A 27,546-nucleotide genomic window follows, 5' to 3' on the forward strand; every position below is an offset into this window, starting at 1 on the left:
GCTTTTTCCAGTAGTCATGTATGGATGTGAGAGTTGGACTGTGAAGAAGGCTGAGCACTGAAGAATTGATGCGTTTGAACTGTCGTGCTGGAGAAGAATCTTGAGAGTCCCTTGGACTGCAAGGAGATCCAACCAGTCCATTCTGAAGGCGATCAGCCCTGGGATTTCTCTGGAAGGAATGATGCTAAAGCTGAAACTCCAGTACTTTGGCAACATCATGTGAAGAGTTGACTCACTGGAAGAGACTCTGATGCTGGGAGGGATTGGGGGCAGGAGGAGAAGGGGACGATCGAGGATGGGATGGCTGGATGGCATCACGGACTCGATGGACGTTGAGTCTGAGTGAACTCCGGGAGTTGGTGATGGACAGGGAAGCCTGGCGCGCTGCGATTCATGGGGTCGCAGAGTCGGACACGACTGAGCGACTGAACTGAACTGAGCTGAACTGAAAGCAACATAGCACAGCACACATGGACTGGAGTAGGAGCCTAATTTTTCTCAGATATTATACTTTATCTCAACACTATCTACTGAGTAATTTATCCTCCATTAACGTGAAGTCACTTGAACATGTTAGTATATATAAGCACCTGGAATATATTCACTATCTACTATAATATACACTAATTTTTATATTTACTTCAATTTATAAACCTTCTAGTGTATTTCATAGAACAGTTAATTTCTGTCCTTAGAAAGCATCACTATGAACAAAGCTAGTGGAGGTGATGGATTTCCAGTTGAGTTATTTCAAATTCTGAAAGATGCTGCTGTGAAAGTGCTGCACTCAATATGCCAGCAAATTTGGAAAACTCAGCAACCGCCACAGGACTGGAAAAGGTCAATTTTCATTCCAATCCCAAAGAAAGGCAATGCCAAAGAATGCTCAAACTACCACACAATTGCACTCATCTCACACGCTAGTAAAGCAATGCTCAAAATTCTCCAAGGCAGGCTTCAGCAATACGTGTACTGTGAACTTCCAGATGTTCAAGCTGGTCTTAGAAAAGGCAGAAGAACCAGAGATCAAATTGCCAACATCCGCTGGATCATGGAAAAAGCAAGAGAGTTCCAGAAAAACATCTATTTCTGCTTTATTGACTATGCCAAAGCCCTTGACTGTGTGGATCACAATAAACTGTGGAAAATTCTGAGAGAGATGGGAATACCAGACCACCTGACCTGCCTCTTCAGAAACCTGTATGCAAGTCAGGAAGCAACAGTTAGAACTGGACATGGAACAACAGACTGGTTCCAAATAGGAAAAGGAGTACGTCAAGGTTGTATATTGTCACCCTGCTTATTTAACTTCTATGCAGAGTACATCAAGAGAAACGCTGGGCTGGAAGAAGCACAAGCTGGAATCAAGATTGCTGGGAGAAATATCAATAACCTCAGATATTCAGATAATAACCACCTTATGGCAGAAAGTGAAGAGGAAATAAAAAGCCTCTTAACGAAAGTAAAAGAGGAGACTGAAAAAGTTGGCTTAAAGCTCAACATTCAGAAAATGAAGATCATGGCATCTGGTCCCATGACTTCATGGGAAATAGATGGGGAAACAGTTTCAGACTTTATTTTTGGGGGGCTCCAAGTTCACTGTAGATGGTGACTGCAGCCATGAAATGAAAAGACGCTTACTCCTTGGAAGGAAAGTTATGACCAACCTAGATAGCATATTCAAAAGCAGAGATATTACTTTGCCAACAAAGGTCTGTCTGGCTATGGCTATGGTTTTTCCAATGGTCATGTATGGATGTGAGAGTTGGACTATAAAGAAAGCTGAGCACTGAAGAATTGATGCTTTTGAACTGTGGTGTTGGAGAAGAATCTTGAGAGTCCCTTGGACTGCAAGGAGATCCAACCAGTCCATTCTAAAGGAGAGCAGCCCTGGGATTTCTTTGGAAGGAATGATGCTAAAGCTGAAACTCCAGTACTTTGGCCACCTCATGCGAAGAGTTGACTCACTGGAAAAGACTCTGATGCTGGGAGGGATTGGGGGCAGGAGGAGAAGGGGACGACAGAGGATGAGATGGCTGGATGGCATCACCGACTCGAGGGACGTGAGCCTGAGTGGACTCCGGGAGCTGGTGATGGACAGGGAGGCCTGGCGTCTGCGGTGCATGGGGCCGTGCTATGTCATTACAGGATTCACATACTCTAGAGCCTGTCAGAAATACTCATAGGGATTACTGAAACAGATTCCTGGGCCCTTTTCACAGTTTCTGACCTAGCAGGGACTGAAGAACCTGCATTTCTAATAGTCTCCGATGCTGCTGCTGACACTACTGTTTCATGGAGTATGTTGTTGTTTAGTCGCTAAGCCATGCTTGACCCCTTGCAACCTCATGGACTCTAGCCAGTCAGGCTCCTCTGCCCATGGGATCCTCCAGGCAAGAATACTGGAGTGGGTTGACCTTTCCTTCTCCAGGGGATATTCCCAACCTAGGGGTTGAACCCACATCTCGTGTCTCCTGCACTGGCAGGCATTCTTTACCATGAGTGCCACCTGGGAATCGCCTCAAGGATTACACTTTAGAATAACGGTATATACTGCTCTGACCAGCATTTTGTGTATTCTTGTTTCGTTTAAAATAACTAATTACTGTTTTTCAAATATCTAGGCTTTTATTTGAATGACCCTTGACATTTTCAATGTGAATTTTCAAGTCACATTTTCATCATATGGTGATTACTACAATTTTAACCTAGTATAAAATACAATTTGAAAGATGCTTACAATGTTGTTTTGTCTGATTGATATCTAGTGATGATGAAAAACTTTTGAGAAACTAGGCTTCCTAAAAATAAATGAGGGCAGGAAGATAATCAGTAAAGAGCTGAGAGATTCCCAAATGAAAATTATTGTTTTGTCCTTTCCAGTAAATTCTTAATATCTCAGCTGCAGAATAGCTCATTTCTGAAGTTCTTTTTGGCCTCATGAGTTAAGCACACCAGGAGGAGTCACTTTAACTCACACGCCTTTAGGAGTAATGATACATTTAAATGATTAAACAATCAGAAAAAAAATGTCTATCTCTATAATGAAAGCAGTTAGCACACAGATCCATGGTTTATATGAGTGTCACAAGTCATTTGTAAATAACATGTTCATTTTAGATATGTAAAGAGTTCAGTCATGCCCTATGAAATAAATTATATTTTATTGGTGCCCGGGTATTTCATAACTTTTATTTATTTGCTGCAAGAGCGGAGAATTAAGATAGAGTAGTTTATTTCACCAAAAGACTGACAAATGGCTCATCAGACACTTTTGGAGCTGAAGCTAATTGTCCAATTTTTTGTTGTTATATTAATTGTCACTGCTTACCATGCTCATGCGGGTGGTCATCACCGCAACTCCACAAATCACTTTCAAGAAGAAAAACAAAATGAAAACAGAACTTGAAATACAATTTGGTTGGAGGAACGCATGGGGAATAAAATGACAAAGCATTCAAGTGATAGCCTTTTCCCACTGGGGCACCAATAACCATCAATAGGGAAACATCAGTCACCTCACATCACCTAACAGATTGAGTCAGAGAGACTCAAAGTGCTGTGTTTTTGTTATTCAGATTAAGTATCATTTACATTACATACCTTTTTTATTTCGCCAGAGACATAAGGTCAGAACTGATTGAATATGTACTACCTGCATATAATGATTTCTCATTTTTTACAATCATGTGCTAACGCTGCACAGTAATGGCCTGTGGATGAACAGACAGATGTACCACCAGTCATTCAACACGCATTTGCATTAACAAATCATCATTTAATTGAAGCCCATCCAACAAGTTTATGCTACTTAAATAAAGTTCCTTTCAATAAAAGATGCCACAATGACACATGGCTATTCACTACCAGGGAATTTTTTTTTTTAAATTATATTCCCTTTTTATGTCAAAGGCTTAGGTGTGCATGAGACAACCACTTATTAATTTTAATTCTGCTTGGAATACCCAACCTGATAAATAACATTTCAATCCATTTCAGTTCAGGAAACTATAGCGCAGGATCAGTCATTCCATTTTAGATAGGAATAGTAGCACAGGTTTCTGCATTGCAGATTTCACCTCCCACCCCGCTTTCCCTCAAACATACTAAAGAACATGGATTATACAGAAGATGTACAGGAGGACATCTGCTACTGTCAGGGAGGACTAATATTTTTAAAATATCATACTAAGCTTCTTGGATAAACATTTAGGAAATTATCCAACAGACTCAACATTTCTATGCTTCAGTAGCAAGCAGGGGCAGGCTGTGCAAATGCTGGTCCTCAACATTAGTTTCACAAACACGGCTGCCATTCTTGCCACTTTTCAGATTATTCTCCTTACATTTACTATACCGCCTGGTTCTCTTCTTTAGTAGCAAAAGCAAAAGGGAGAAGTAACGCAGGAAATCTCCCCTAACGCTTCCTCCCACCTACAAAACTTTAATTTCTCACCCTCTTAAAACATGGACAGTGAAACATGTAAGGGCATTTTCTCCCAGACCCTTCTCAAATCTTTACAGAAAAGTAGTTTTCCTTCGCTCTTGCTAAAGGGAAGGTCACTCATTTAAAGTTAATTTCTATCTATCAATAACCTTGTATACACACGTCTACTTCACGTACGTGTACAGACCCAGTGTGAGAATGAAAGACATTACGAGGGCAGTATTCTGACAGCTTTCAGGCTGACGACAATTGGTCCTTAAAAGCATGCTTTATTTTCCCCAAGTAAAAATGATCATTTTCCCTTGTGTTTGTGTACATTAATGAAATGTAAAATGTTTTAAACAGCAATAGAAATCTCTGAAGTGTTAAAATAAACCTTTTAATTGTTTTCTAAATTGCGTTCTTTTAAAACAAGAGGACAAGACTAGAGAAAAATCAGGAAAAAAATTGTAATCTACACTACACTAGGTGGCTTCGAGTTCCTTTTATAGTCGACTCTAGAGACAGGTGAAATTTCACCTCAGTATGGGATTCAAACTAAATTATGGGATACAGAAATGTGCCATAAATCAACTTCAAATAGTGAACAAAAGATAAATAACAGAAGATTTATATTCTGACATAAGGAACAGTCACTACTACAATGCAAAGCAAAAAGCAAAAAAATCCCACTGTGCTCATCTGGCAGGCTCTCCTTGCCCTCTTTATCTGCTAACTCGGGACAGTGATTACGGATCTTGCAAGTTGACTTCTGCTTTCCAGAACTATGAGTTGCACGTAAAACATGCCTTTTCATAGAAACAATTGCCATTAATCAAAACACAGAGAGCTAATACCACTCAAGTCCAACCTACTGCTGTGCCCAGCAATATATCAAACTGTCTGTTGTCAAACACACTAAACAAACTTAAACAGACTGTTTTCACTACAAATAACAGGAAAAAATGCTTGCTAAGTAATTTTAAAATTCAAATTGCTATCTCAGTAATCCATTCTGTCACTGGATTTTAATTTTCAGTATTCAATCATAGTCCAACACAGACACATCACTATTTGGCTTTGGAAAAAGACAATTTAGTGGCACATAAATGAAGTTAACTGTAGAAGACTTGGTATCACGACAAATTCTGTTAACCTCTGATGATTCAGTATAGAAGTACATTAAACATTTAATACATTTTACTTTTTTAGGAGTTTGTAATGCTTCCTTTCCCAGCAAGAACTATTACCATAAAAAAGGTCTGACTGCTCTATAAGAGTCAGAAATGATAAAACTATTTCTATGCCAAATGTACAAGGACCACAACTCCATCCACTTCTTTTATATTGAATTTTGAAATCAGTCTTAGAAAAAATGATACATGAAATTCTCCATGAAAATGGAATCCACTTAGCTTCTGTTCACATAAGTATCAGACATTTATATCACCAACACATCTGAATACAAAGTTATCTGTATGCAAAACCCTCATTTATAAATGTGGATTAAAAGTAACTGTTTTGAAAGACTTTTATTTTTCTAACAGTCCCTTTGCCTTTTCCTATGTTCCTAATTCTTTTCTTCTGGTTATTAAACTAAAAGGGAGATGCACAGCCAAAGAAGTAAAGGATACACATTCTGTAACTCAAGAGAGTCAGGTCCATTTACCAGCTCTTACTCCACGGAGATGTCCAAGCACTTTATAGAAGAAGGCAAAGAAAGGGATGGAACAGCGGAGTTTAACAAACAGATCAGGCCTTTATTACCAGCAAGCTCCATTATGGATTTCTGAGCTCTGTAAGCCAAGCTCCCACAAGTGTAATTAAATTTTTATTTATAATGGGTTTGCGACTGTTGACTTCATGGAGCTGAAGCCTGTTCCCCCAACCACACTCACATACCACCATGTGAAATGGCATTTCACATTTACTGCTAGACGGGACATAATGGTGATGATCTTTTCGTTTAAAGTATCAAAACTGAACATTAATAAAACATCTCCATAAAACAACAACAAAGGACTCAGCAAGCAGGGGCTGAGACAGAACCCACGCACATGAGCCGCGCTCTCTCATACACTCGGATCCTTTTCACAGCTTTACCTAGCAAAAGAGACTGCAGCTCTATCTAGTGCAAAGAGGATTAGGATGCTGCCTGCAGACTGCACTTTACTCCTAGTGATGCCCACGGTGAGAAATGCAACTCAGAAAAACATCTGAAGCCCAAAGCAACGTATACTTATTTATTTGAGCAGTCTCTTCATTCACAAACCTTTGCTCCTGATAGAATTTATCACCTTTGTTTCATTGTTAATCCCTTCCCCTTCTCATTTAGGTATAAACCCCTGTATACTTTACACCTTCTTTTAAATGCTTAATACAAGTAACCACAGGAGGATCTCTTCTCCCCTTGAAAAACTGCAAATAAAGATGTCAGCTATTGAGTATATTTGTGGCATCTCCAGCAGCTGCTGTTAAATACCAGCTGGTCTAGCTGATTAAAATTACCTCCGAGTTGGTATTATAAAGATGCCTGGGCAGCGCTGCTGTATTAATGGATTATTGAGTGTGCGATGAAAACCTTGGCCAGCTGATGCGTTTTATTACAGATAGGCTTTATGATGTGTAATCACTGTAATTTTTACAACTGGAGGAAACATGAAAAAAAGGAATAAAAAAAAATCCCCATAGAAACTGATTTAACTAGATTATTCCTACCATTCTGTTTCCTAGAAGGAATCAAAGTGCATAATTACTGTGCATAAATTCCCAGGTATGGACCCACACACACAATTCACCCACCCATCTATGTGGAGATGTTATCAGCAATACAGACAAGCAGAGGCTGCACATAGACAAATGCAGCATGCGCACGATCTGTGTGAACAGATATTTACTATGCCGCTGTCTGCCAAACCACCCAATTGGCCACAATGGGATCACATGATCGAAAATAGTTCTGAACTGTTCACCAGCTGGGCTATAGCTGGAAATCCAAACCTGGCCAACTGGACTGTGGTTCGCAATCCAAGGGACAGGATCATTTCACTCGGTTCACCATTTCCCTTTAGTTGCTGTCTTAGAAGCCAAGGTTTTTTATAGAACTCCACCGAACTGTCTCCCAGATCCTCTAACTTTCAGCTTACGTTCAGCAGAAGGCTGGCGGTTTATAGGCTCCGCTGTTTTGATGGAGGCTCCGGGAGCCAGGCCCCGACACCCTCCGCTGCCACAGGCCTTCAAACGCACTGTTCTGTTCCCGACACCCTCAAGGCTCCTATACGTTCCTAGTTGACAGTAAGAGGGGCACATCCCTCAGGTGGCTGTGGTCAATTAAAACGGCTCAAGCAGAAAACAAAACTCAGAAAACTCAAGTGAGTCGTGGGCTTCCCTGGTATCTCAGCTGGTAGACTCCACTGTAATGCAGGAGGGCCTGGTTCGATGCAGGAGAGCCTGGTTCGATACCTGAGTTGGGAAGATCTCCTGGAGAAGGGTTAGGCTACCCATTCTCGGGGTTCCCTGGTGGCTCAGATGGTGAAGAATCCAGCTGCAATGTGGGAGATTTGGGTTTGATCCCTGGGTTGAGGAGATCCCCCTGGAGGAGAGCATGGCAATCCCCTCCTGGGAAATCCCACGGACAGAGGGGCCTGGGGGCTAGTCAGACACGACTGAGCGACTGGCACACTCACTCACACAGGAAAGGACAGCCATCAGACTGGGTTCTCTTTCAGGCAATCCAGTTTTACACCAAAGTAATAGTTCAGAAGAAGACGTCATCATCAATTAGTATAGTGTATGGTCTTGGCTTTGCTGTATGGTACTTAACATCACTTTTCCACACATTCATAATAAAATACATGGAGTCTGTGTCACTAGAAAGTGAGGAAACGGATTCTTTTTAAAACAAACACACCGAAATTTATATATAAAAGATTCAGTCAGAGCCATGGCAGGTTGTTTGAATGCCTCCCAGAGAAACCAAGGAGCATGTTTTAAGGACGGGCTAAATTCATGAAAGTAACTAACACTTCTAATTAGAGCCAAACACGGTTTATCCACAACCTGAGAAGCAACAGTAGGCAAAGCCTTTTTCTGAAGACTTGGGTTACACGGCCATGAACAGGGTTTCCAACATCGCTCCTATACTGGTAATAACAACAATTACAAACAGGGGCTTCTAGAAATATTTTGAGTGATAATGTTTTATTAAAGTAAGTGTCAACTTGTTAAAGAAACCATGCTTCAGAAAGGCCATGGTCATTTCAATATAAAAAATAGGTATGCTGATTTTTAAAAACTGATAATTACTGGCTAAAACAATTGATGTGGTTGTTCTTCATGGGAGTGAACCCAGTCATCTGTGTTACTTCAAAGACGTGCAACCTTAGTGTTGGACCTTATCCTCCCTTTTGTCCACTCTCTCACTCCGAAGGCAACCCATCCATCAGCCATTGGCTGAGGACTGCTGAGCCTCTGCTGAGACGTCAGGATGAAGGCACTCACTGATCCTAAACCAGCTATTTTGCAAATAATTTTTGATGTAAGATTTTCCCACTGCTAATTAAAAATAAGCCCACGCCTACAAATTTTTTCTACTGGTTTTCATCTAGCCTTCTAGAGAAGTTGTTCCCTGTTCTAATTAGTAATCCTCCAAATACCCGAAATAAAGCACAATATTGGGTATCAGTAGGTGCTTAATAATTTCAGAATGCAGGGCTTGGGAGGCAAATGTTAAACCCGTGGCTGCAGACGCAGTACCAGGAAATCAGTCAAGCCTTGTTTCTCAAGAGATCCTTAACGGTTAAAAAGGGGGGGCGGGGTGGGGGGCGGCAATGTCTCAGTGTCCCTGGTCAAAAAGAAACAGTGAGGCTGCGCAAGATCTAGAAAGGGGCTGAAGGCATGGCTGCCAAACATTAAAAAGCTTTCTCTTGTGTTTAATTTGTCTCTTTTCCCCCTCCTTCTTGGCCTTTATGTCCTAACACCAGCAGAAGGCACGGCTCAGAGGTGGGGGTGCCATGAGGGGCAGGCAGGAAGCGGGTACAGGGAGGGGAGGCGAAGAGCAAGAGGCCGCGGAGCAGGAGCATGGGTGGGCGGCCAGGATCAAGCCTCCAGATGGACCTCGGGCGTGCAGAAAGGAGCTGCCCACTCCCCACGCCAGCAACACAATCTGTGGAAGAGTATGATTAGAAAACCGATCCCTCTCACCTCACACTGACTACTGTCTTGAAATCACATTTTCCCAGGAAGAAGAGTGGGAGTGAAAACTCAAAGACAAGAAAGTCACCTTAGGAACCAGTCTGCCCTGATCTGCACTTTCATCATAAACAGCAAGAGGCGGGCCCTCCCCCATCGGGAGCCCATCAAGCTACAGAAAAGACAGCCCCCGCCCCCCGACAGGCTAACCCAGAGCAAAAGGCGTCTGGGGTGTGGGACTCATGACTCTGGAAAGAACCATTTCCCATTAATTTTCAATTTGAAGGAGTAATATTATTCATCATTTTTATTATTAGAGGTATGCAGTCTTAACTAGAATTCTATGACCCTTGTTAGGATTTATCATCATTTTTAAATCTAATGACACTTAGGGAGTGTTTCCCACGTGCCAGACACTGTTTGAAATGCTCTGCAAACAGCAATGCCACATGGCAACCTTATTTTAATGTGACTTTAACTCAACTTTCGCAAACATTTAGTGCAACCCAGAACCTGTTATCGGGTTTGCCAACTGTAAGAGGATATAAACAAAAGATAAATGTAATTTTTCTCTCAATATTTACTTCAAATAAAACAAAACCCTTGTAAGTTGGTGATACAAATGAACTGATCCTACAGTTCACAGCAGCCATCGACATGGTAAGACGCCTCCCACTAAGACACAGGTGCAGCGCTGACCCCTCCCACCCCAGGCTGTAGAGGCGCACCTTCACACCTGGGGACACTAGCTCCCTTGGAGAACACCCAGAGTGGTCACTGCTCACAATGCAGCTCCCCAGGTGGCATCAGCAGGACAGGATCTGCTTGCCAAGGCAGGAGACACAAGATAGCGCCAGAAAATTCCCTGGGTCAGGGAGATTCCGCTGGAGGAAATGGCAGCCCACTCCAGTATTCTTGCCTGGAGAACCCCATGGACAGAGGAGCCTGGCGGGCTACAGTCCATGGGGTCACAAAGAGTCAGACATGACTGAACGCAACGCACACCACTGTTTAAATCCCACTGACTTAATTAAGGCAGACCCTTTCTTTAGTAGAAGCTAAACCTGCTCGGCACAGATGGGATTCCTCAGACCATGACTCAGCTTTTCCTCCCCAGTTCTCGTCATCTTGAGATTGTCTCTGTTGCCTTTTAATCAGAGTTTATGTCGATTTAATGATTACTGATTCAAAATAAAAATCCTTTAAAAATTATACCATATTTTCCCCCACAAACTCCATGCAGCATAACATTTAATAAGACTATTTAAATTTTTTTTCAAAGTCTGGACTTTTTTTTTTAACCCCACATACAATTTATAGTTCAAGCCATAATAAGGACCTTTTGGAGGTGACAGGTTTGCTAAAATCATTACATGAAATTATACAGAAATATCAAACAACTAATGACTGAAGTAAAATGAAAACTAAAGCATTATTTTTATTAGGGAAGGCAAATTTTAGTGAAGATTTCAGAAACAAAATGTATATATAGAAGTTAAACTGAATTGTAAACAATATTTCTTTTCCTGTACTTAAATTCTGATACAAATCCAGTATTTAAAACTCCAAAATTACGAATAAGAAAATTGAGGGGTAAAGAAAGCTATGATGAAGAATTAAAAGTAGCCAAAAGCAAAAATAAGTAAAAAGCAATGTGCCCCACGGACACGTAACCCATGTATCTCTGTCATGCTGTGCCCAGTCACTTAGGCGTGTCTGACTCTGTGCGGCCCCGTGGACTGTGGCCCACCAGGCTCCTCTGTCCATGGGATTCTCCAGGCAGGAACACTGGAGTGGGCGTCTGTGCCCTCCTCCAGGGGATCGCCTTGACGTAGGGATTGAACTTGGGGCTCTTACGTCTCCTGCATTGGCAGGAGGGTTCTTTACCGCTGCTGCTGCTGCTGCTAAGTCGCTTCAGTTGTGTCCGGCTCTGTGCGATCCCATAGACGGCAGCCCACCAGGCTCCCCCATCCCTGGGATTCTCCAGGCAAAAATACTGGAGCAGGTTGCCATTTCCTTCTCCAGTGCATGAAAGTGAAAAGTGAAAGTGAAGTCGCTCAGTCGTGTCCAACCCTCAGCGACCCCATGGACGGCAGCCTTCCAGGCTCCTCCGTCCATGGGATTTTCTAGGCAAGAAGACTGGAGTGGGGTGCCATTGCCTTCTCTGTCTTTACTGTTAGTGCCACCCTATGAGTGAAAAAAAAGTGTTTCATAGAGTTTGTGGTAGAAGACTTCTTACTTTCCACCCTTTTAAACTGAGTGTAAAAAATGATGAGTTTTCCTGGTTGAATCAGCAGTTTGTCAAACAGCATCTTATGAAATTATGAGCCTGGAAGAGGTTGTCATCATTAAAGCAAGCTCATCATTTACTTAACACTAAGGTCAGGGAAGAACTAAAGGTAGGAAGGCGGGATTCTACCTCGACATTGTGGGTCAGAGAAAATTTATTTAATGGTACAATGCTATCCTTAAAACAATTTTATAGAAGTTGGAAAGATAATAGAATATTCCACACAATATGTGTATTGGGTGATCTCAGATGTCTTAAAAGCTGGTCAAGAGACACTTCTCTGGAAAAGCTGACATTTACAGGCGTCTGTTTCAAGTACTAGTAGTTCCCATAAAAGATTTTACATATCTTAGGCCAAGACCCTAGAGGCCGAAAAATAAGGGTAGAAGCTTAAGGCTGGTCAGACACCTATTAAAGACACACACTGTAATTACTGATGTAAGTGATACAAATTAGGTTAATTACAGGCTGTACTTAATAATGGAGTATGATGTCATACATGAATTACCACGGAGCACCAGGAAAGAGCTTATGAGGGCAGTTAGCTGCAGATATTCAATTTGCCTCTGGCTTACGTGGTTATGGAAGGAGTTAGAGAAGAGGAAAACAATCAGAGACCCATGAAATAAAGGCACCAAGGATGAGAGATGAGAGAGAGGGAACATGAGAGGGTAATTAATAAGGCAAGTATCACCCCCACTTAACTGTTACTTCCCAGGAAGTTCTGAAAATTCCGCCTTCATGCCTTAGAAGATAACAATTCCGATTTGAGGACCAAAGTTATGTCCCTTCCAACCTAAACATCTTCTACTGGCTCACAGACTCAAAGGTGATACTGGATTTACAGTCGCGTCAGTGTGCTGTGAAACCAGACAGCTTAAAAGACATCCCAGTGTTCCATTAAGACTGAAACCGACTCTGACCCTGTCTTCCTGGAGAATATTAGATGGCATTTTATGCATGCTGAGGTGTGGGCTGATATTTGTTTCCCCACACACTTATGTCCAGGTGAAGACGCCACAGCAATTGTGTAGTCAACTGTTCTATCAAGCTCCTCCAGAGAACGCTGACATAAACTGAGGTTGACCCAGGTCTCCTGGGTACGGTTAACACTGGGGGTGACAAAGTGTTGCACCGTTTAAGAGGAAGAACTCAAGAAACAAGGATGACTCTCATCCTTAACAGCCAGAACGGTGTTGGTGGGGGTTATGTTCTGTCACGAGCCGTCCTGGCCTGCAGCCTCTGCCACGTCAGTATTTCTCAGGTGCACAGCATGTCTTGTGTCTCAATCACCTCAATTCTTAATCAGAAACATATATTTCAACACTGTGAATTTAATCATATACTTTAGAAAATATTTACATATTGGTCTTTAATAAATGAATTGCTTTAAAGGATAAATTTAAAGGATGAGGTCTTAGCTACGGAGCTAAAAAGTTTACAACGAAAACTTCTTATATATGTATTGAAAGCATTTTAACATTCATTGTAAATACTTGTTAGAAGCTTAATACTTTGGAATCATCTAAAACTATTCAAATACATCAAATGAAAAGGACATCATTTGCTTTTTGGTTGTTTCCACTAGTCCCATGTATTTATTAGGGTCCAAAACACTAGTGGAAAAAGTCATTTAATTGGAAAAAAATCAACCTATGGGAAGAATTTTAGAAAAGAGCAAAAAAAAAGGCCTGGTCTGTGTTAAACACTGTATTTCCAAATAGGAAACAGTCCTTTTAGCTACAGCACTCCAAGATCATATTGGAATTCACTAGTTCCTCAAAGCTTGTAAGCCAGCTGTATTTATCAGTTTTATTAGCATGTCTATGCATACCATATACATAACTGGAATTACGTTCTCTGTGTGTCAAAAAGTACCAGGAAAGAAACAAGACTGAGTCACCGGCCACAAATTAGAAGAAAACTGTGCCGTCTGTGTTGCGATGAGGATGCTGGGAGCTCCTCTGCTGGCCCGGGGATTCGTCTGTGTTGCGATGAGGATACTGGGAGCTCCTCTGCTGGCCCGGGGATTGATACTGAGCTTCCACTGCCGAGGCCACAGGTTCGATCCCTGGTCAGGGAACTAAGGTCCCACCTGCCACACAGTGCAGCCAAGCAAAACAAAACTAACACCTTTAAGATTTTCCCGGTGGCGCTAGTGGTAGAGAATCTGCCTGCAATGCAGGCGACATAGTGAGACGTGGGTTCGATCCCTGAGTCAGGAAGACCCCCTGAAGAAGAGGGTCTTGGCTGGAATATCTTACACTTCACTATTCTTGCCTGGAGAATCCCATGAACTGAGCAGCCTGCCAAGCTATAGTCCATGGGGTCACAAAGAGTCAGACTCAGCTGAAGCAACTTAGCAGGCACCTAAGAATACTGGATGGCTAATTCTCGATCTTAGATGTCTGTCATTCAGAAGTGGCTTTTCAGAAACCGAGAAATTCACAGTTACAGCTGAATCAACACTCCTCTTTCAGTAATTAACAGAACAACAGAAGTAAAAAACACAGATCAGCAATAAACCCACACAAATCAAACCAACTGATTTTTGACAAAGATGCAAAGGCAACTCAATGGAAAAAGGATAGTCTTTCTACAATGATACTAGAATACCTGGATTCTATCTGCCAAAAATAATTAATTAATTAATCATGACCTCTCACTTTATCTAAAAATTTACTCAAAATGGATCACAGGCCTAAACATACTACACAAAACAATTAGAAGAAAATAAGACGTTTATGATTTGGGTTAAACACAGAATTCTTAGATACGACAACCAAAACAAACTTGATATGGAAACAACAGATAATTTGAATTTCACCAAAAAGGAAAAATGTTTGTGCTATGAAAGATGCTTGTAAGAAATGAAAACACAATCCACTGGCAGGAAGATACTATTTGTGAATAACAAATATGACAACAGACCTGTCTATGGAATACATAGAAAGCTTTAAACTCAATACTAAGAAAATAGATAAACCCAATTTATTTGGTTGGGCAAAAGACGTGAGCTATCTGAATTGACATTATTTTAACAAAACTTATTCTGAGATAACTGTATATTCACATGAAGTTGGAAGACACAGTATAGTGAGTCTGTGAATTCAGTTTCCCCAAGGGTGGCGTCCTGCAGAAGCATGGCACCCTATCACCCCCAGGATACACAGCGGTTCACAGTCCCAACACCAAACGCTCCATCACCACGAGGGTCTTTGTTGTGCTCTCCTGTGAGCATGCCCACCTTCTCTCCTGCCTCGCCTTTGTTCAAGCCTGTTACTTTTATTAATCTTTTCAAAGAAATAGCTTTTTGTTTCATTTTTCTTACTCTTCTGTTTCTTGTTATTCTATTATCTTTGTAGTGTTCTTAATTATATTGATTTCCATCCTTACCTTTATTTCTTCCTCTGCTTACTTTGAATTAGTCTTCTTGGGGTCGCAAAGAGTCGGACACGACTGAGCGACTGAACTGAACTGAAAGTACAAACTACCATTGTTGAGTTCTATATTTTTTTGTCTAGTTTACTATCAATTATTAATAGTTTCCAGCTATAAATATGGATTTGCCTTTCTTCTTTCAGCTCTTTTTTGGTTCACATATTTTGCAACTCTGTTGTTTCAATACACACACATTAAGGACTGCTCAATCCCTTTGCTGGACTGACCCTTTTACCATTATGTAATATCCGTTTTGTCGGTGGTAATTTTTCGTTCTCAGAAGTCTACTTTATTTGACATTACTATCGCTTTCCCCATTTCTTTTAATGTTTCTGTGTTTTACCTTTCCCAACCTTCTAATCTAAAAACACCATATTTGAAGTGAGCTTCTTGTAGACAGCATGTAGTTGGCTCATGTTTAAAATCTTCCAAACTGTCTTATAACTGGTGTATTTAGACCAACCATTTACACTTACTCCACAGTGACACTGAATCACTGGAAAATGGAAACGGAATATTTATTTCTGGAGGTTTAGAAAACAAAAAGAGGCGTTAAGTAGGCCTACTGGAAGAGGCGGCTCAAAGAAAGGTTTTTGTTTTGCTGATTCATTTTTTTCTTAAGAAACTAGCAAATAGCACTAGGTTAGAAACATTGAAGATGTAATACCTAGTGGCTCCTGGTCACAGAGAAGAGGGAAACCGTTAACTCCAGAGTACACAGAGAGTGAACAGACGTGTCGATGAGAGGGCGGAAGACATGGCGAGCTTCAGGCTGGTGGCGAGGAAGCAAGCGGCTGAGGCGGTCGGGTTTGGTAACACGTAGACTGGGCAGACTGCTTCAGAAGAAACGAAAAGGTGATCCAGCAGGGAGGCGCACTGCATGCTGTGAAACTATAGCAACTCCATTCCACAATGTCCTCCGTTTTCTCAAATAAGCATTATCAGTCTGGGCTATTACCAAACCATAGATTCTATCAGTGAAACATTTCTTCAGACCACCTCTCCTCCACTGCTATTATCAATTCTTACCCAGACAAGGGCAAAGCCATCCTTACGGTATCCACGTTTCCAGCCTCGCCTCTCTCAAACACATCAACTACACTATGTTTTCGTTAAAATGCGAACTAGACCATGCTGAGTGCTGCTTTAAATACACGGAAGTCAGGCACACATGCCTGGGTGTTTTCAGGATTTGGTTTTATCCTTCTTGTCTCACTTTACTGGCAACTCCACAACATCATGTTGAATGTGGACTTTCAACCCATTTCTCCCCAAATCTGTCTCCAAAACTCTAGAACCGTATAATACAGTTTTCTACTGAATACCAAAGTTCCCAAAGACGGCACTCAGCATATCCGTAATGAATTCCTCTTTCAAATTTCTTTCCCTATTGTTCATTATCTTTGTCATTTTTACCACCAGTGACCTTTCTGTCCAAATTATCTTTGACCCTTCCCTCTTCCGCACTCCCACATTCAATTAATTGCAAGTCCTGAAAACTCAGCAGCCTGGCCTTTCCTCCGCATGCCCACTTATCTCTATCATCCTCCTTGCCTTCTGTCTGGTTTCAGGCCACCAGTACCCGTCTTCTAGAATACAAACATTACCACTTTAGTTGCTAACCACTGCTCCCTTAGTGCTACTTCCCCCCTCAATCCATTTACCACTGGGCGACCACTGCAATTTGATTATAAAGCCACTGTTTATTTTCAAGGTGGTTTTTTTTTTTTGGTGTCAACCACTTTTAATGTATTTCCTAAATGTGTTACAATATTGCTTTTGTTTTACATTTTGGTTTTTGGCCATGAGGCATGTGGGCTCTTAGGTCCTGGACTGGGGATGAAACATGCAACCCCTACCTGGACTGGGGATGAAACATGCAACCCCTACGTTAGAAAGTGAAATCTTAACCAATGGACCGTAAGGAAATCCCCAAATCATTACATTTCAGCGGCACTCCCCTCTCCCTCAGCCTAGAATAAAGCTCCGGGCCAGTGGCGTCTGGGTCCTAGCTCCCCTTCACTATCCGTACTGCTAACTCTGTTTCTAGTAGGTTGCCTATCTCTGCTTCATTGAGTGGTTCCTCCGGGGCTTTATCTTGCTCCTTCATCTGGGATATGTCCCTCTGCTATCTCATCTTGTCTGATTCTCCGCGGCTGTTGTTTCCATTTCCACTGGTTGCAGGGCTGTATAGTCCGTCTTGCTTTAGCTGTCTCCCCTGGTGGATGAGGCTGTTGGAGAGGCTTAGGCAGGCTTTCTGGGGAGGGCTTCTGCCTCCTGGTGGGTGGAGCTGGGTGCTCAGGAAGCCTTTAGGCAGTGCCACTGCTGAAAGGTGGGCTGTGTTCCTGCCCGATGGTTACCTGGCCAGAGGGGTCCTAGCACTGGGGGCCTGCAAGCTGCTGGCTGGGGGGAAGGTCTTAGGGAGGAAAGAGAAGCCTCTGGGAAGGTTCACACCAAGGAGTCCTCACCAGAACTGCTACCACCAGTGTCTTCTGTCCCTGCTGTGAACCACAGCTGCCCCGGGCTTCCGTAGGAGCCCCTCCCACACTAGCAGGGAGGTATGGCCTAATCTCTTAAGAGATCACTGCTTTCCCCCTGGGTCCCGGTGCACACAGGGCCCTGAGTGCCCCTCCAGGGGTGGCGCGTCTTTAGTTGCTCATCGCTGTTCCCGTGATGCTGCTTCCCCTTCCCCTCTGGAATCCCTGTGATCAAACCCCACTGCCCTTCAGCGCCGGGTTCACCCGCTTCTCCTGGGGCTCCTCCTCTCGTTGTCAGACCCCCAGGCCAGGAAGCATGACGTGGGGTTCAGGACTTTCACTCCTGCGGACGAACTTCTGTGGTATAACTATTCTCCAGTTGGTGGCCTGCCCCCTGGCAGGTGTGGGATGGGATTCTACTGCGATTGTACCCCTCCGGCCACCTCACTGTGATTTCTTCATCCTCGGATTCAAGGGATCATTTCTGGTAGGTTCCAGCATGCTTTGCTTTTTGTCGATACTTGTTTAGCAGTTAGTTGCAATTCTAGCATTTACTAGGCCACCTTGCCAGTCCTTTAGAGCCATGATTTAATCGAAATTATGTTATATCAAATCTTATCTTTTCCTCTATGTTATGCTATGAGCTCCTTGTGAGTAAGAGCCTAACATTTATTGACAATTCAAATACTTGTCACATTCTGCTGGGAGGCACAGTGGACAGGTGAGTGAAATCTGCCATGAAACAAGCTATCTGTGATGGTCCCAAACTCCATAAGGGACTGGTCAACTTGAGATATTCAATTATTTACTGTAAGTAGTACAACTGTGGAGAGGGCAATGGCACCCCACTTCAGTGCTCTCGCCTGGAGAATCCCATGGACGGGGGAGCCTGGTGGGCTGCTGTCTATGGGGTCGCACAGAGGTGGACACGACTGAAGCGACTCAGCAGCAGCAGCAGCAGTACAACTGAGACAGAAGTATTTCATGAGTAGCTACAAAAGTGACCTTCCCAAAGATTCTGAGATGCTGGAATTCTGTGCAGGACCAACAGCAAAGCCGTGTGGCAGGCCACCAGGACCCCACCCGCCCTGGGCCGCAGCGCACTCATTCATGCTCTCTGAACACAGCTATCGCCGAAAGCTCCATTTCAGCCTAAACAATATCATTCAGTCTTCAATTTCTCAGTTTGAGCAAAAGAATATTAAATGAAAATGGTGAAATAAAAATCTTTAGTCAAAAGTTCTTCCCTAATCTGGTAATTTAGCAGAAAAGAAAACAAAGTTATATCTTGTCCAAATTGTTTTGGTGAACACATACTAGATATATATATAATTTCCCTTTCAAAGAATTACAGATTATCTAATTTTTTTGAAGTTCGAAAATACTGTCAGAGATTGAAGTAAATACATTTTATTGCATTGCAGATGTTAAAACAGAAATATTTTCTTTCATATTAACACAAAATTGACCAGGGGATTTTTGCAGAAAATAATACCTGTGGCTAGCAATTTGTTACATAAGTGAATTCTGACCAATAATATTCAGGTGGCAAATGATGTATTACTATTTCTCTGGTCAATACAGTGTTAAATATTCTTTCCACGGCTTCCACTTTCCTTAATTCCTGAAAGACTACTGATAGTAGCTCAGATATGTCTTCAAAGTATTTCAGTTTTCCGTATATTGACATGTATGCCCACTAATAGCAATTAAGCACTTTATACGTCTGCCATCACTTTTTTAACTCTTACAAAATCAATCAGTGATTAAATAGAGATAACCGAGAAAATAGCAAAAAGTATAGAACATAAACACCAACCTTTATTCCCTGTTAGAGATAACCAATGTTAACACTACTTACAGGCTAATTTTCATTTCAAACATATGTAAGTTTTTAAACTAGGAAAATAGATTATATGTAGTTTTTCTTAGTGATTTTTTTCCCTTAGAATTTATCATTAGCATCATATCTTGGGATTATACAGTTCACAAATACATCATTTAATTTACGGCCTAATTTCATCAAATGAACTTATTTACCCTATTATTCCCTCTATTATTAGAAATCAGTCTCCCTTTCATATCATAAATAACACCGTGATAAGCATCTTTATACAGCCCTCTGCTCCCTGATCCCCTTAACACGTCTATAAGCTTAAAAGTGCAATCAGGAGTCAAGGAGCCCAAGTTTATCAGGCATTTTACTTACTTTCCTGATCAACCTCCAAATTGATTAGATTAGCACTGAGTTAAATGCTATTTAATTTATAATTCTTTCATATTTGAACAGTTGAAACCCTTTCTCTATATTTGTTGTCCATTGATTTTTTTTTCCTATGTATTGGTTCACTTTAGTTTTCTAAATATTTTACAGGTAAAGTGATTTCTTACTAATTTTAAGGATTTATTATATATAAAGAATACAAATTTGCTTTTTATTCTTTATATATATTTTCTGTACATTGCAAATTCTTTTTATCTTTGTGTTGAATTTTAGTGGAAAGAAGTTTTGGAGTAGGCTGGTTTCTGATCACTAGTAACAGGGCTCGTCTGATTCTAGGCCGTGGCCCTGTCTGGTCTTTGCTGCTTACCCGCTCGCCCTGCGTTCGACTCATGGTCTAGTCTGACACATAGTACATCTGTGTGTCTCACACGTAGTTTGGTAGAGGAGGTTCTTGATTATTGATAAATAATCTGCTAAATTTTGGTATTGTTTCCAAATATTTATATCACAGGATATTTGTTCTAACACATATCAGTGTGATTGTGTAAAACTACCAAGTTTTTCAAGCTGGTATCTGAAGTATAATCATATGGTCAAAATATAACTGCCCACCTTGAAAACTCTCCTACATTCTCGCAGTCCCAGTCAAACGAGCACATGGATGCAGGCTCAAGAGCGCAAAGCCTGGCTCAACTTTTGGGAGCTAGTTTATCTAAGCAAAATAAGCCTTTACACTTTTTGAGTTCCTCATCTACAAAACGGAGACGGTCACAATGCGTGCACCGATGTGTTGTGAGAATAAGTAGCTGATGACAGCCATCAGGGACAAGGTCTGGTCCTTAGGAACCAATGTTAACAATTATTAACCGTTATTTCAAATTATTATCTTTCCCCATAATTCTTAATTATGACTCTTCATACAGAAGGAGGAAAACCCAGCTTTTTCAAAAGGATTAACTTGGGGCGATTGCCCAGTGCATAACAAGGTATCAAACATATATTTTATATTTAATACATAATGTAAAGTTCATTAAAAAGATAAGAACATTTCAATCACTAACTGTGTTTAGGATAGTAAGCCATTTCTTAACCTGTTGAGAGAGAATTTTTAAGGTGGGTAATTATACTGACTTTGATGATAGTTGTATTTCTGACTATATGATTATACTTCAAATATCAGCTTGAAAAACTTGGTAGTTATACACAATCACACTGATATGTGTTAGAACAAATATACTGTGATATAAATATTTGGAAACAATACCAAAATTTAGCAGATTATTTATCAATAATCAAGAACTTCCTCTACTAAATTAGTAGACATCAACACAGCAAAACAACTGCTAATCCAGAAAATAGGAAATAAGGGAAATGAAAGATGTATAATAAACATTTGGGAGATATGGAATTTATCCCATGAGTGCTGTAAAGTGCTCATAATTTAAGAATGCCAAAGCCCAAGTGTGTTATGAGGATCTTTCCTCAAAAGTGACATTAATTGCATATCCCACAGATGCTTATTATGTATTCTATTTATATCAAAGAATAAAATGTAGTTGAAAATATAGATTCAATATATTTAAAAGTGCTAATAAAATACAGTTACTCTGGCCTAGCAAAAACTTGTTATTTTTAAACTTCAATTTTTAATCTCTTTATAAAATAGTATTGAGTATTGGTGGCTCAGATGGTAAGGCGTCTGTCTACAATGCCAGAGACTCGGGTTCAATCCCTGGGTCGGGAAGATCCCCTGGAGAAGGAAATGGCAATCCACTCCAGTACTATTGCCTGGTAAATCCCATGGACAGAGGAGCCTGGTAGGTTACAGTCCACGGGGTCGCAAAGAGTTAGACATGACTGAGCGACTTCACTTCACTTCATTACGAAAACAGCATTGAATACTTGTATTTTTATCTGCTGTGATTGGGTTCTTCTGGAATAGAAATAACACATACTCAGGGATGAAATGGTAGAAGTAATATTTTAGAGGTTTTTTCACAAAAATAACTCCTAAGTGATGAAATCACAGGACATTCTTATTCTCATATTAAAACACTGAACAGCAACTGTTAGACATCACCTTGAATTCATGTAGTCAGTGTTTCACTTTGGAAATTAGTCAGCATGCATTGATAGGCCCCTTAGAACTTGAATTTTTAAAAGTCTAATAATTAGCAAACAAAAGACAAGTCAAGATAATACATCTTCTGAATTTTTAAAGAGAAATTTCATTTTTGGTATAAAAGGAGTAATCTTTCACAAAGTTAGTGGAAGATAGTGTAAATTACTTTTAGGAAATATTATTTTATAATATCACTTCAGTTCAGTTCAGTCGCTCAGTCGTGTTCAACTCTTTGCAACCCCATGAATCGCAGCATGCCAGGCCTCCCTGTCCATCACCAACTCCCAGAGTTCACTCAGACTCACGTCCATTTAGGATGTATTAAATATTTAATTATAAATTAACACTGCTTAACCTAAGTAGTAAGTTGATTTAACATTTCCTGACAGAAAAACCAGTTACAGTTATTCAGGAGATAACGCATTTAAACATACAAATAACAGCATTAACAAGCAAGTTATTATCTAACATTCAAGATTCCATAGGATCTTATTCCTGTATTGCAAGACAAATATCATCAATTCATTTAAAATTAAGATAAGCTAATTTGGAATTACTTTAGCCAATGTTTGCTATTAACATTTTTACACTAATTATTTTTTTAACTTTAAATTTATTTTTTAATTGAAGGGTAATTGCTTTACAGAATTGTGTTGGTTTCCACCAAACATCAATATGAATCAGCCATATGCATTCATGTGTCCCCTCCCTCTTGAACCTCCCACCCCATCCCATCCCTCTAGGTTGTTACTGAGCCCTGGTTTGAGCTCCCTGAGTCGTACAGTAGATTCCTACTGGCTATCTATTTTACAAGTGGTAATGTAAGTTTCCAGGTTACAACCTCCATAACATCCCACTCTCTCCTTCCTCCCCTCCCCCGCCATGTCCTAAGTCTGTTCTGGATGATGTCTGTGTCTCTCTGCTGCCCTGCAAATGATTCCATCAGTACCCTCTATCTAGACTCCATATATATGCATTAGTATACGACATTTGCTTTTCTTTTTCTGACTTACTTCACTCTGTAGAAGGGACTCTCGGTTCACCTACCTCATCAGAACAGACTCGAATGTGTTCCTTTATATGGTTGAGTAATATTTCCTTTATGTATGCATGACAGCTTCTTTATCCATTCATCAGCCAGCTGCTTCCATGTCCTAGCTACTGTAAATAGGGCTGCAGTGGACACTGGGGTACATGCGTCTCTTTCAATTTTGATTTCCTCAGGGTGTATGTCTAGAAGTGGGATTGCTGGGTCATATGGTGGTTTTATTCCTAGATTTTTAAGGAATCGCCATACCGTCTTCCATAGTGACTGCATCAATTTACATTCCCACCAACAGTGAAAGAGGGTTCCTTCCCTTTTCCCCACACCCTCCCCAGCATTTATTGTAGACTTTTTGATGATGGGCATTCTGACCAGTGTGACGTGATATCTCACTGTAGTTTTGATTTGCAGTTCTCTAATAATGAGCAATGTTGAGCACATTTTCAATGTGTTTGGTAGCCATCTGTATGTCTTCTTTGGAGAAATGTCTGTTTATGTCTTTTTCCCACTTTTTGATTGGGTTATTTGGTTTTCCAGTATTGAGTTGTATGAGCTGCTTGTATATTCTAGAAATTGATCCCCTGTCAGCTGTTGCATCTGCTATTATTGTCTCCCATGCTGAGGGTTGCCTTTCCACCTTATTTATAGTTTCCTCTGTTGTGTAAAATCTTTTAAGTTTAATTAGGTCCTATTTGTTTACTTCTGTTTTTATTTCCATTACTCTAGGAGATGGGTCATAGAGGATCTTGCTTTGATTTATGTCATAAAGTGTTCTGCCTATGTATTCCTCTAAGAGTTTTATAGTTTCTGGTCTTACCTTTAGGTCTTTAATCCATTCTGAGTTTATCTTTGCGTATGGTGTTAGGCAGTGTTATAATTTCATTCTTTCACATGTAGCTGTCCAGTTTTCCCAGCACCACTTACATTGTCAGAAAATTCCTAGACCTAATCAGTGAATTTAACAAAGTCGCAGAATGCAAAATCAATACACAGAAATCACCTGCATTCCTATACACTAACAATGAAAACCCAGAAAGAGAAATTAAGGAATCAATCCCACTCACCATTACAACAAAAACAGGAATAGGCCTACCTAAGGAGACAAAAGAGCTGCATGAAGAAAACTATAAGACACGGACGAAAGGGGTCAGAGGCGGCACAGACAGACGGAGAGACACTCTTCCTGTTCCTGGGCTGGAAGAAACGATATCATGAAAATGACTATACTACCAAATGCGATCTATGCGATCTGACTCAATGTGATCCCTATCAAATCACCAATGCCATTTTTCACAGAACTAGAACAAAAAGTTCCACATTTCATGTGGATACACTAATTATTAATTCTAATTTTGTTAAGCACATTTACTAACAAAAAGCAGTAAGTGCATTTATAGATGGCATATTTACCACATCAGGAGACTTCCACATATATTCTCACACAAATATCAGAATGCTGCTGCTGCAGCTAAGTCGCTTCAGTCAAGTCCGACTCTGTGCGACCCCACAGATGGCAGCCCACCAGGCTCCGCTGTCCCTAGGATTTTCCAGGCAAGAACACCAGAATGGGGACAATTATAAAACCTTTTTCATTTCTTTAAAAACACATTTATTTATTTATTTGGCTGTGCCTGGTCTCTTAGTTGCGGCATGTGGGATCCAGTGCCCTGACCGGGGATTGAACCCAGGCCCCTGAATTGGGAGCGTGGAATCTTAGCTACAGGACCACCGGGGAAGTCCCGAATCTTTGTCTTAAAGATAACCACAACCGTATCAGAGAGCAGACTCAATTAGACTTTAATGTACCATGCAACTGCTAAGGTTGACTAAAATTAGAAACCTGGACTCAATATGGGATATAGTTTCATTTTGCTAAATAACCTTTTCTCCACCTTGTAAACAACTTTCTCCCAAGAGCAACATATAGGAGCATCAGCAGTTATTTAGATTAATATTACTTGCATTATCTAAAACAAAACTAATAATTTTAATTTATTTCCATAAGATAAAACCTACAACATTTATTAGGTTCAAGGACATAAAATTATTCTGTCAAACTGCTATAATGTTTCTAAATGTTTACTCTTCAATTCTGTACCATTTCTTGAAAAGCACCCCTACAAAGGATAGCTATTATGTTTCCACTTAAGTAGAAGCTTGAATGCCTTACTGAAGAAAACACAGAAAGCCAAAGTCAGAGCTAGAAGGGCTCACGAATCACAGGGTACATCATGCTGACAGGGCCATGAGATCTTAAATCTGCAACGACAATGGCAGATAATGGAAACAAAAGCAGTGCTCACCATATACTCAATGTTTATCCCCTACTGAACACTATGATTTTTATATATTATGATTTAATTTTCATAGGCACTCCATGAAGTAGGTACCACTATTTTTCATTTCCATTTCACAGATGAAGAAACCAAGGCTCAGAGTGGTTAAACAAGTCTATCATTTCAAAGTCTATGCTTCTAACTGCCATTTTATATTATATTATCCTTTGTGCCCATTCTAACAGTTATCAGTAGGAAATATATAGATGAGTGGTACAGCTTAGGGTAGCATAAAGACACAGGGAAACTCAACCACACTGCCTCACCAAAAGAAATCATGAAATCAAATTTACTAAGTGATATAAGTAAGTAAAATCCTTGCACTACAGAATGTAATACAGAACAATTAAGAGAATGAGTGATTTCTTCAAGGATGAAAAATTGTGTATTTTAAAATAATACATCTATACAAAAATAAAATGATAACTGAGTCAGCTACTGTTACTGCAAGCCCTGATTTTGTTAGTGCTGCTAAAAAATGAAGTTGAAAAGATTAAGAGTAATTATGTCAGCGATCACAGAATTTTATTGGGAAGGTGCTGGTTGGATATGAAAGAAGTTCTATGGGTCATTATGAAGAGAAAGCAGATGGGAACTAATGTCTGATAAGGAAACCAGAGCACACTGGCTAAAAATCACCGGACCCAAGTCCATGCCACGACCACCACAATGTAAAGCACCAGCTCGGCCAAAGAGGTAGCCCACAAGAGAGCATTTCAAAGAAGTGAGAAACGTGTCCAGCATTAGTTTCTTTCTCCAATATTTAAGACCAATTTCTAGAGCAGAAAACAGGCTTTGAGGCTATCGAATCATTTTCTGTGCTTGAATAACCCAGCTGTTTGCGTGCACTGCTCTAGCCTCGCTGCCACCTTGTGTCTGAGTCTTTTGTGACCCCGTGGACTGTAGCCCTCCAGGCTCCTCTGTCCGTGGGGTTTCCCAGGCAGAACACTGGAGGGGGCACAAAGCTGAAAAGAATATAGAATCTGCCTCCTGACCTGGCCACTTGGTAGCCTGCAACAGAGTTTTATTCTATAATCACACATATGTTAGCCAGACTTAAAAGTGGAGTAAATGCCAGTGTGACGGTAACCTACAGTGCTGCCCGAGACCCATGATTTCCACAGCTTTCTCCCTCCCACTGGGAATGACGGAGCTACTCTCAGTGATGAAGTCAAGCGTAAGTCACAAAAATGCAAACGAGTATCATCGAAACAGGAGCGCGGAGGGTGTCAGTCAGAGCTCAGGGCTTCAGGAGGAGAGCAGCTAAGCAGCAGTCACTAGTGTCAGACTGGGTGCCATGCGGACGTGAAGAAAGCTCACTGACATGCTTTCCTTCGGTCTAGATAAGTGGCTTCTGCGCTGGTTCAAAACCTATGACTTGAGGTTCTTCCTGATTGAAATAATGAACTCCTATTCATTGCAAATCTATTATGTATATCTCATAAAATCTTCTCAATTTTCCATATTTGATCTAGTTGAAAGATGTGATTTGCAAGAGACATCTACCAAGGGAATGCCCAGCATCAGGCACGAATGCCGCATCGTTTCAACTCAAAAATCCTTTTGCTGTCTCTAGCACTACACAACGAATTCATATTTATTAAAGTTGCTAATTTGCATACTCACATTATAAGTTATTGAATGCACACACACACACACACACACACACACACACACTCTCATATACATCTAAGGGTGACTGGCTCCATATTCTCCTGCTACAGTATGTTACAGAAATCATCTAGCTAAAGAAGGTTAATATATTATTTTTACTGTGAGAGACATTTATCTTACTTTTAGAAATACACTCCAAAGGGTAGAGCAGATAAGCACATTATAAAGTGGAAAGAACATGAATATATCACAGGACTGTCTGGGTGCTGGGCTGCTTCACATGTATAATCTGTGTGCCTCTGCACTTCTCAGAAGGCTTGGTTTAATGATCTGCTGTTGCCATCTTGAAATTCCCACTCATTTTTTTAAAGAGCCATTTAT

At 40.8% G+C, this 27,546-nt stretch overlaps 1 protein-coding gene across 1 annotated transcript in view; it reads right to left on the bottom strand.

The window, feature by feature from the left end:
• The window catches only part of TBC1D5 (TBC1 domain family member 5), a 595,354-nt gene that overhangs the window by 199,616 nt on the left and 368,192 nt on the right, over positions 1-27,546 (bottom strand). The window lies entirely within an intron of this gene.

This window comes from Budorcas taxicolor, chromosome 1, assembly GCF_023091745.1.
Source record: "Budorcas taxicolor isolate Tak-1 chromosome 1, Takin1.1, whole genome shotgun sequence".
Classification (NCBI taxonomy): domain Eukaryota; kingdom Metazoa; phylum Chordata; class Mammalia; order Artiodactyla; family Bovidae; genus Budorcas; species Budorcas taxicolor.